This window comes from Ovis aries, chromosome 13, assembly GCF_016772045.2.
Source record: "Ovis aries strain OAR_USU_Benz2616 breed Rambouillet chromosome 13, ARS-UI_Ramb_v3.0, whole genome shotgun sequence".
NCBI lineage: Eukaryota > Metazoa > Chordata > Mammalia > Artiodactyla > Bovidae > Ovis > Ovis aries.
The window spans coordinates 60,166,597-60,173,536 of record NC_056066.1 but is presented as its reverse complement, the minus strand read 5'-3'; the positions used below and the strand labels follow the sequence as shown (position 1 = coordinate 60,173,536).

Genomic DNA, 6,940 nt, shown 5'->3' with positions numbered 1-6,940 from the left:
TGTGTTACTGGGAGGTATTCAAGTGTTAGCTTCACCTTTGGTGGGCAGAGGTGTGAGGTCTAGAACAAGGGTGAGAAGGCTGGGTTATTTTGGTGCTTGTTTTTATCCCTGAGCTGCCTCAGAATAGCTGCTTGACCCCGGGGGATGGGCCTCCCCACCTTCTCCAGCTCTCCTTTCACAGCTGTCAGCTGACTGGCACCTCTGCTGTCAAAGAGACAGTCTCCTCCCATCAGGGATGGAGTGGTGGCAGCTGCAGACATACAGTGGTGGTCTCAGGGAGGTGGCTGTGACCTTTACTGGGCCTCTTCTGTCTGTCAGAGAGGTCTGTGGCATTTGACCTCAGTGGACTGAAAGTCCACAGTAATGACTCTCTGAGTGCCCTCACGCTAGTTCAGTTCAGTTCAGTTGCTCAGTCATGTCCGACTCTCTGCGACCCCATGGAGTGCAGCACACCAGGCTTCCCTGTCTGTCACCAACTCCTGGAGCCTACTCAAACTCATGTCCGTCGTGTCGGTGATGCCATCCAACCATCTCATCTTCTGTCATCCCCTTCTCCCGCCTTCAGTCTTTCCCAGCATCAGGGTCTTTTCCAATGAGTAAGTTTACATCAAGTGGCCAAAGTATTGGAGTTCACGCTAGTTACTTCTGCTTTATGAGTCTTAGTTTCACAGGTTAGGCAAGATGATTCTAGGTTTCTGTGAAGCTATCTTCCAGGAAATGAGGCCTTCATTTAGCTTTTCAGGTGTCTTTTCACTCTCTGGTTCCTTTTCCCTATCTTTACTCACATTTATTCAGTTCATAGCCTTTCATCACTTGCCATGAGACAGACAATGTGTTAGATGCTGAGGGTGTGGTATGAGCCAGACAGATACCAGTTCCTTGTAAAACTACCTTCTAAAGTGATAACAAATAACGCACAGGTAAACAAGCGAACAAATGCTATAAAGGAAAAAGATAAGTTGGTGTGAGGGGAGAACTTTAGCTTGAGTGGTTCAGAAGGTCCCTATGAGGGAAAGACAGAGCAAAAGTCCTGAGGCAGGAAAGAGCTTGATAGGTTCGAGGAAGGAGCCCAGGGCAGCCAAAGCATTCTGAGTGAAGGAAAGAAGAGTAGGAAATAAGGTGGGAAAGGTGGCCAGGGCATTCAGGCTGCGGTTAGGAGTCTGGAATTTCATCTGAAAAGAGTAAGGGTAAGTCCTAGGGTGTAGCACTCACGAGACCTTTTCAATAACCTCAGCAGCCCCCACAGGCTCAGTTTTTCATTCTTCTACCCAATTCCAGCCTCCATGCATGACGTCATTCAGAGGGTTCACCCAGACACACACATACAAGCCCCCACACTATGTAGGTCACAGTTGAGACCCAACCCCTGCTATCTTCCAAGCCGGCCTGGTATGGGTCTCTCCAAAAAGTTCTCAATCTCCAATGTTCAGTAGTTATGGCGCCTCCAAAGACAGTTATCTTTAATACTAATTCTTCCTGTCCCTCCGTAGTACAGCTCTCAGACTAAACTTTCTTCAAACAATAACGATAGCTACAGCCCTAGTTAAAATGTTCACAGTACTTGTCCTGTGTCACACACTGAATGTTCATCTTATTTTATCTCACATCAGCCTAGTGAGGTAGGAACTAAAAGTATCCCACTGTACAGAGGTGGAAACAGGTTCAGTCAGGTTGCAGGACATGCCCAAGGTCACTTAAGAAATGGAGCTTACGTTCCAACCAGAGCCATAGGCACTGCAGAAGAACCTCAGCATATCAACTTTCTATTGTTGCTTAACAAATCATCCCCAAACAGAGTAATTTAAAATGACAGTAATTTTTTGCTTATATTTGTGTGGATTGGCAACTTGGACATGTCTCAGCTGGGACGGCTCTTTTTGGCTGTACGTGGTTTTGCCCGGGCTTACTGCTGCATTGCAGTCAGTTTGCAAGTCAGCAAACTCATTGGTCAGACATATATGGCCTCATTCATGAGTCTGGCAGATGGCTGGGGCTGCCGGCTTGAGGGCCTAGGTTCTTCTCCACGTGGCTTCAACAAGTTAGCTCAGGCTTCCTCATGTTGGCCTGTGAAAGGAAAAACACCAAAGCAGCGAGGCCTCTTGAGGCCTAGGTTCTGAAGTGCTATAGCATCATCTTCACTACATTTTATTGATCAATGCCTATCACATGTCCAACTCAGATTCAAGGAGACTAGAAATAGTCTCTTGATGGAAAAGACAACAGAGTCATATTGCAGAGTCAAGTATGTGGGGCGGGGAAATCATTGTGACCATCTTTATGAACAACACAGCACACTAAGTGGCCATGGGTACAGAACTGGTTAAGTAAATTATGGTATAGCTAAACATGGAGCTGTTAACAGGGAGAGCTAATAAGTTCTGAGTTCTTAATATGTCAGACTGTACAAGATGCTTTATGTGTACTAACTCATTTAATCCTCATAATGGCTCTGTGTGACAGGTACATGTTTATCCGCAGCTACAAATTAAATGCACCAAGTCTTAGGTTAAGCCACGTGTGCAAAATCCCACAGCTAGTAAGTGGCAATGTCTTTAAAAGTGATTTCTGGACATAGAAAACTGGCCTTGCCATACTAGTATGTGATAAGAAGCAAGAGACAAAAGTTTGGTGAGAACACATTTAAAAAAACTTTTAAAAACAGGTATACATATAAGTATTATGTGGTTTTAGACATAGTTCAGGAAAGATTTACCATAAACTCTTAATGGAACTTATTTCAGGAGAAAGGAAGAGAAGGGAACTTTTACTTTAAACACTTTAGTCTGCACAGTGTGAATTTTTTGTTTGATTTTTTTTTCTTTGTACAACAAAGATAATTTTATTTGTACATGTAGCAAGACAGAAACAGATCCATACACATGAAAAACAAACTTACGGTAACCAAAGGGGAGTGGGGGAAGAAATGAATTAGGAGTGAGAGACTAACGGGCTTCCCAGGTGGCATTAGTGGTAAAGAACCCGCCTGTCACTGCAGGAGACTTAAGAGATGCAGGTTTTATCCCTGGGTTGGGAAGATACTCTGGAGGAGGGCACGGCAACCCACTCCAGAATTCTTGCCTGGAGAATTCCATGTTCAGAAAAGCCTGGCAGGCTAGAGTCCATGGGGTTGCAGAGAGTCGAACATGACTGAGCAACTGAGATTAACAGATGCACACTAGCATATATAAAATAAACAAGGATTTATTGTGTAGCACAGGGAACTATATTCAATATCTTACAATAACCTGTAGCAGAAAAAATCTGAAAAAGAATATATATACATATATATATATAAATGAATCACTTTGCTGTACATGTGAAACTAACACAATATTGTAAATCAACTATGCTTCCATTAAAAAAAGAAAGAAGAAAAAAAGAATCCTGAAAAAAAAAAAGGCAATCAGTATATTATCCTAACAGGAAACAAATACAAAAGATATATGTCATGCTATATCCTCTCCCCTTTCTTTCTTCCTTCTCTTTCTCTCTTAACAGATAAGGAAACTAAGGCTCAGAGATGTCAAATACCTTCTCCAAGATTTACTACTAGTAAATGACAAAGCTGGAATCCAATCAAGTTGGAGCCAAGGTTACACATGCCTTGTATCTGAGACCAAGATGTTTGGACTTTCTCTGAAGGCGATGCAATGCCACTGAAAACTCTTGAGCAGGAAAGGAGCCGTGTGCAGAGCCCGCAGGAGAGGGAGAGAGGAGGGGCCCCTGCAATAGTCACACAATTTCAGGTCAGAATTGGCAAGGGGCTGGGCTGGGGTAGGGTCAGAAAAGGAAAACAAGGACTTCCCTGGTGGTCCAGTGGTTGAGAATCCACACGGCAATGCAGGGGACATGGGTTCAATCTCTGGTCAGGGAGGGAACTAAGATCCGACGTGCCACGGAGCAACAAAGCCCTCTAGCTGCAACTACTGAAGCCCAATCACTCTGGAGCCTGCCCGGCACAACCAGAGAGCCCGAGTGCCACAACTAAGACCTGATGCAGCCAAATACATATTTTTTAAAAAATCAGTAAATGTAAAAACCAAATGAAAGAAGAGACAAGTACACATATATAAACAATGGAATATAAGTCCGCCATAAAAGAATGAAATATTGCCATTTGCAGCAATGTGAATGGACATAGAGATTATCATACTAAGTGAAATAAGTTGGAGAAAGAGAAATATTATATGACATCACTTATTTGTGGAAATGAAAAATAACACGTATGTGTATGTATGTATGCCGTATCTGTCTTATCTATTTGTCTGTTGATACTTAGGTTTTTCCCATTTCTTGGCTAAACAGTACCACTGTGAACATTGGGGTGCAGCATGACAAATCTTGCAGCAAATTAGATTACTATTCAATGACTCAGTCTCTTCCCCAGTTAGGACTGACTAATACTCTCTACTCTGTTGACATTAGATGTGGCCACGAAGTTTGCTTTGGCCAATGGAATGTGGATGAAAATGACAATGTGCAAGTTCAGCCTAGGCCTTAGGAGATCTCTCATGTTTTCAACTGCCTCCTTGGAATTTCCATCTCTGTCATAAGGATGGGGCTGTCATTAATGTATTCCATCTTTCGAAACAGTGTCAATCGAGGTTGCCATAGAAAAGTCTGGGATGAGGATACTTTCGTAGTTTAGTGTTTTGTTTGTATTATTATTTTTGAGCCACACAGCTTGCAGAATCTTAGTTCCCTGATCAGGGATTGAACCTGGGCCCCTGGCAGTGAGACTGCCGAGTCCTAACCATTGGACTGCCAGGGAATTCCCAGTATTGAATTTTAGGTTGTATTTTTGTTTATTTATTTAGCTGTGCCAGGTCTTCATTACCGCATGTGGGATCTCCAGTCTTTATTATGGCATGTGAACTTTAGTTGCAGCATGCGGGATCTAGTTCCCTGACCAGGGGTCAAACCTGGGCTCCCTGCATTCGGAGACGAGTCTTAGCCACTGGGAAGCCTCCAGGGAAGTCTCCTCTCTTGCATGTATTATTTTTTTTTTCCCATGAGCTCTTTCTTTTTTGAATGTCAGGAAACTAAACAGGTAGGAAGAGAATGCTCTGTGTCAATGTAGGAAAGCAATAGTTTCTATCCGAATCCCTAACATCAAATCCAAAAGAATAAGAGACACATGTAGTAGTCAAACCCAGCAGAGCCCAGCTGAGATCAGCCAAACCCCAAATGCAGGTGGAAGGAGAAATCAGCATTTGCTGCCGTAAGGCATGGATATTTGGGATGGTTTGTTATGTAGCATTACTATTATGCTATACCTACCTCTAAGGGCCCTTGTTAGAATTAAATGAGTGATAACAACATGTGTGTGCTCTGTAACTCAGTACTGTCTGACTCTGCAACCCCATGAACTGTATGAAGCCTGCCTGTCAGGCTCCTGTCCTTGGAATTTTCCAGGCAAGAATACTGGAGTGGATTGCTATTCTATCTCCAGGCGATCTTCCCTACCCAGGGATCGAACCTTCATCCCCTGCATCGTCAGGCGGATTCTTTACCACTGCACCACCTGGGAAGCCCCCAAGTGGTACAGTAAAGCCCTTAAAAATATGCTGACATATAACAAGAGTAAAGTCAATGTGAGTGATTATTATGCAGGTGCAGCTGGGAACAGAGAAGTCCCTGTTCTCACAGGTCTCATGTTTTGTAGAGATATGTGCTCTCTCAGATGGTGATGAGCACAATGGAGGAAGACAAGGCAGGGAAGGGAAAAGGGAGTGCTATGGTGTAAATTCAAATAGATAGTCAATGGAAGCCTTGCTTAAGGAAACATGTGGAACAGGTGAGGCAGGGAGTCACAGGGATATTTGGGAGAAGATTGTTCCCAGCAGAGAATAGGCAAAGACCGTGAAGTGGACTCATGCCTGGTGGGTTTAAGGAAAACCCCTAGACAGGATGCCTGAGCTGAATAAGCAAGGGAAAGATGATGTCAGGGAGATTCCCCTGAGACTAGTTCATGCACACCTTTGTGGGTCATTGTAAAGACTTTGGCTTCTGCTGTGAGTGAGGTGGACCATATTGGAGAGTTTTGGCCAGAGAAAGGACAGGACTTACTTTGCATTTTACAGGATCTCATCTCTGTAACTGATGGGTGTAGAACAAGTGGAATGTGAGTGAGCTGAAGCAGAGAGACCAGATAAGAGGCTGCTGCCACAGTCCAGACAAAAGATGGTGATGGTTTGAACCAAAGTTCGACTTTGGGATTATTATAAAGGTAATAAATGGGGTTATTATGAAATTAATCTACATTTTGGAGCAGATTGGTGATGGAAAGTCTAAGAAAGAGGAATTAAGGATGACTCCAAGGTTTTTTTCCCAGAAGAATTGCAAGAAGGAATTTGACATTAACTGAGATGTAGAAGTCTGTAGAAGGAGAACTTTTTTGCAGTGGAAAGGAGAGGAGAATTAGCAGTTCTATTAATATCTGGAACTTGTTAAATTTAAGGCACCTATCAGATTTCCAAGTGGAGAGGTCTAGTTAAAAGTTGCATTTATGAATCTGAGCCCAGGTTGGAGTTATAATTTTGATAGTTGTTATGGACTGACTTGTGTCTCCCCAGAATTTGTGTCAAAACTCTAACACCCCAATGTGACTATGTTTGGAGATAGGGCCTTTTAAGAAGGTAATTAAGATTAAATGAGGTCACGAGGGTAGGGCCTTAATTCAATAATCCTTAGAAGAAGACGAAGAGACACCTGAGTGGCTCCTCTGTCTTTCTCTGTGTATGTGTGTGTGTGTGTGTGTGTGTGTGTATGTGTGTGTGTGTGCACGCGCGCGCGCAGAAGACAGGTTATGTGAAGGCATACAAAGAAGGTTGCAAACCAGGAAGAGAGTTCTTACAGAAACCAGCCCTGCTGGCACCCTTATCTTGGACTTTCAACCTCCAGAACTCTGAGAAATAAAAAAAATTCTGTTTTTAAGCCA

At 43.3% G+C, this 6,940-nt stretch overlaps 1 long non-coding RNA gene across 1 annotated transcript in view; it reads left to right on the top strand.

The window, feature by feature from the left end:
• LOC132657566 (uncharacterized) overlaps window positions 1-6,940 on the top strand; it is an 8,282-nt gene extending 1,342 nt beyond the window's left edge. Inside the window, exon 2 of the long non-coding RNA XR_009595960.1 lies at window positions 3,499-6,940. This is a non-coding gene — a long non-coding RNA (uncharacterized LOC132657566). The remainder of the gene's footprint in view (window positions 1-3,498) is intronic.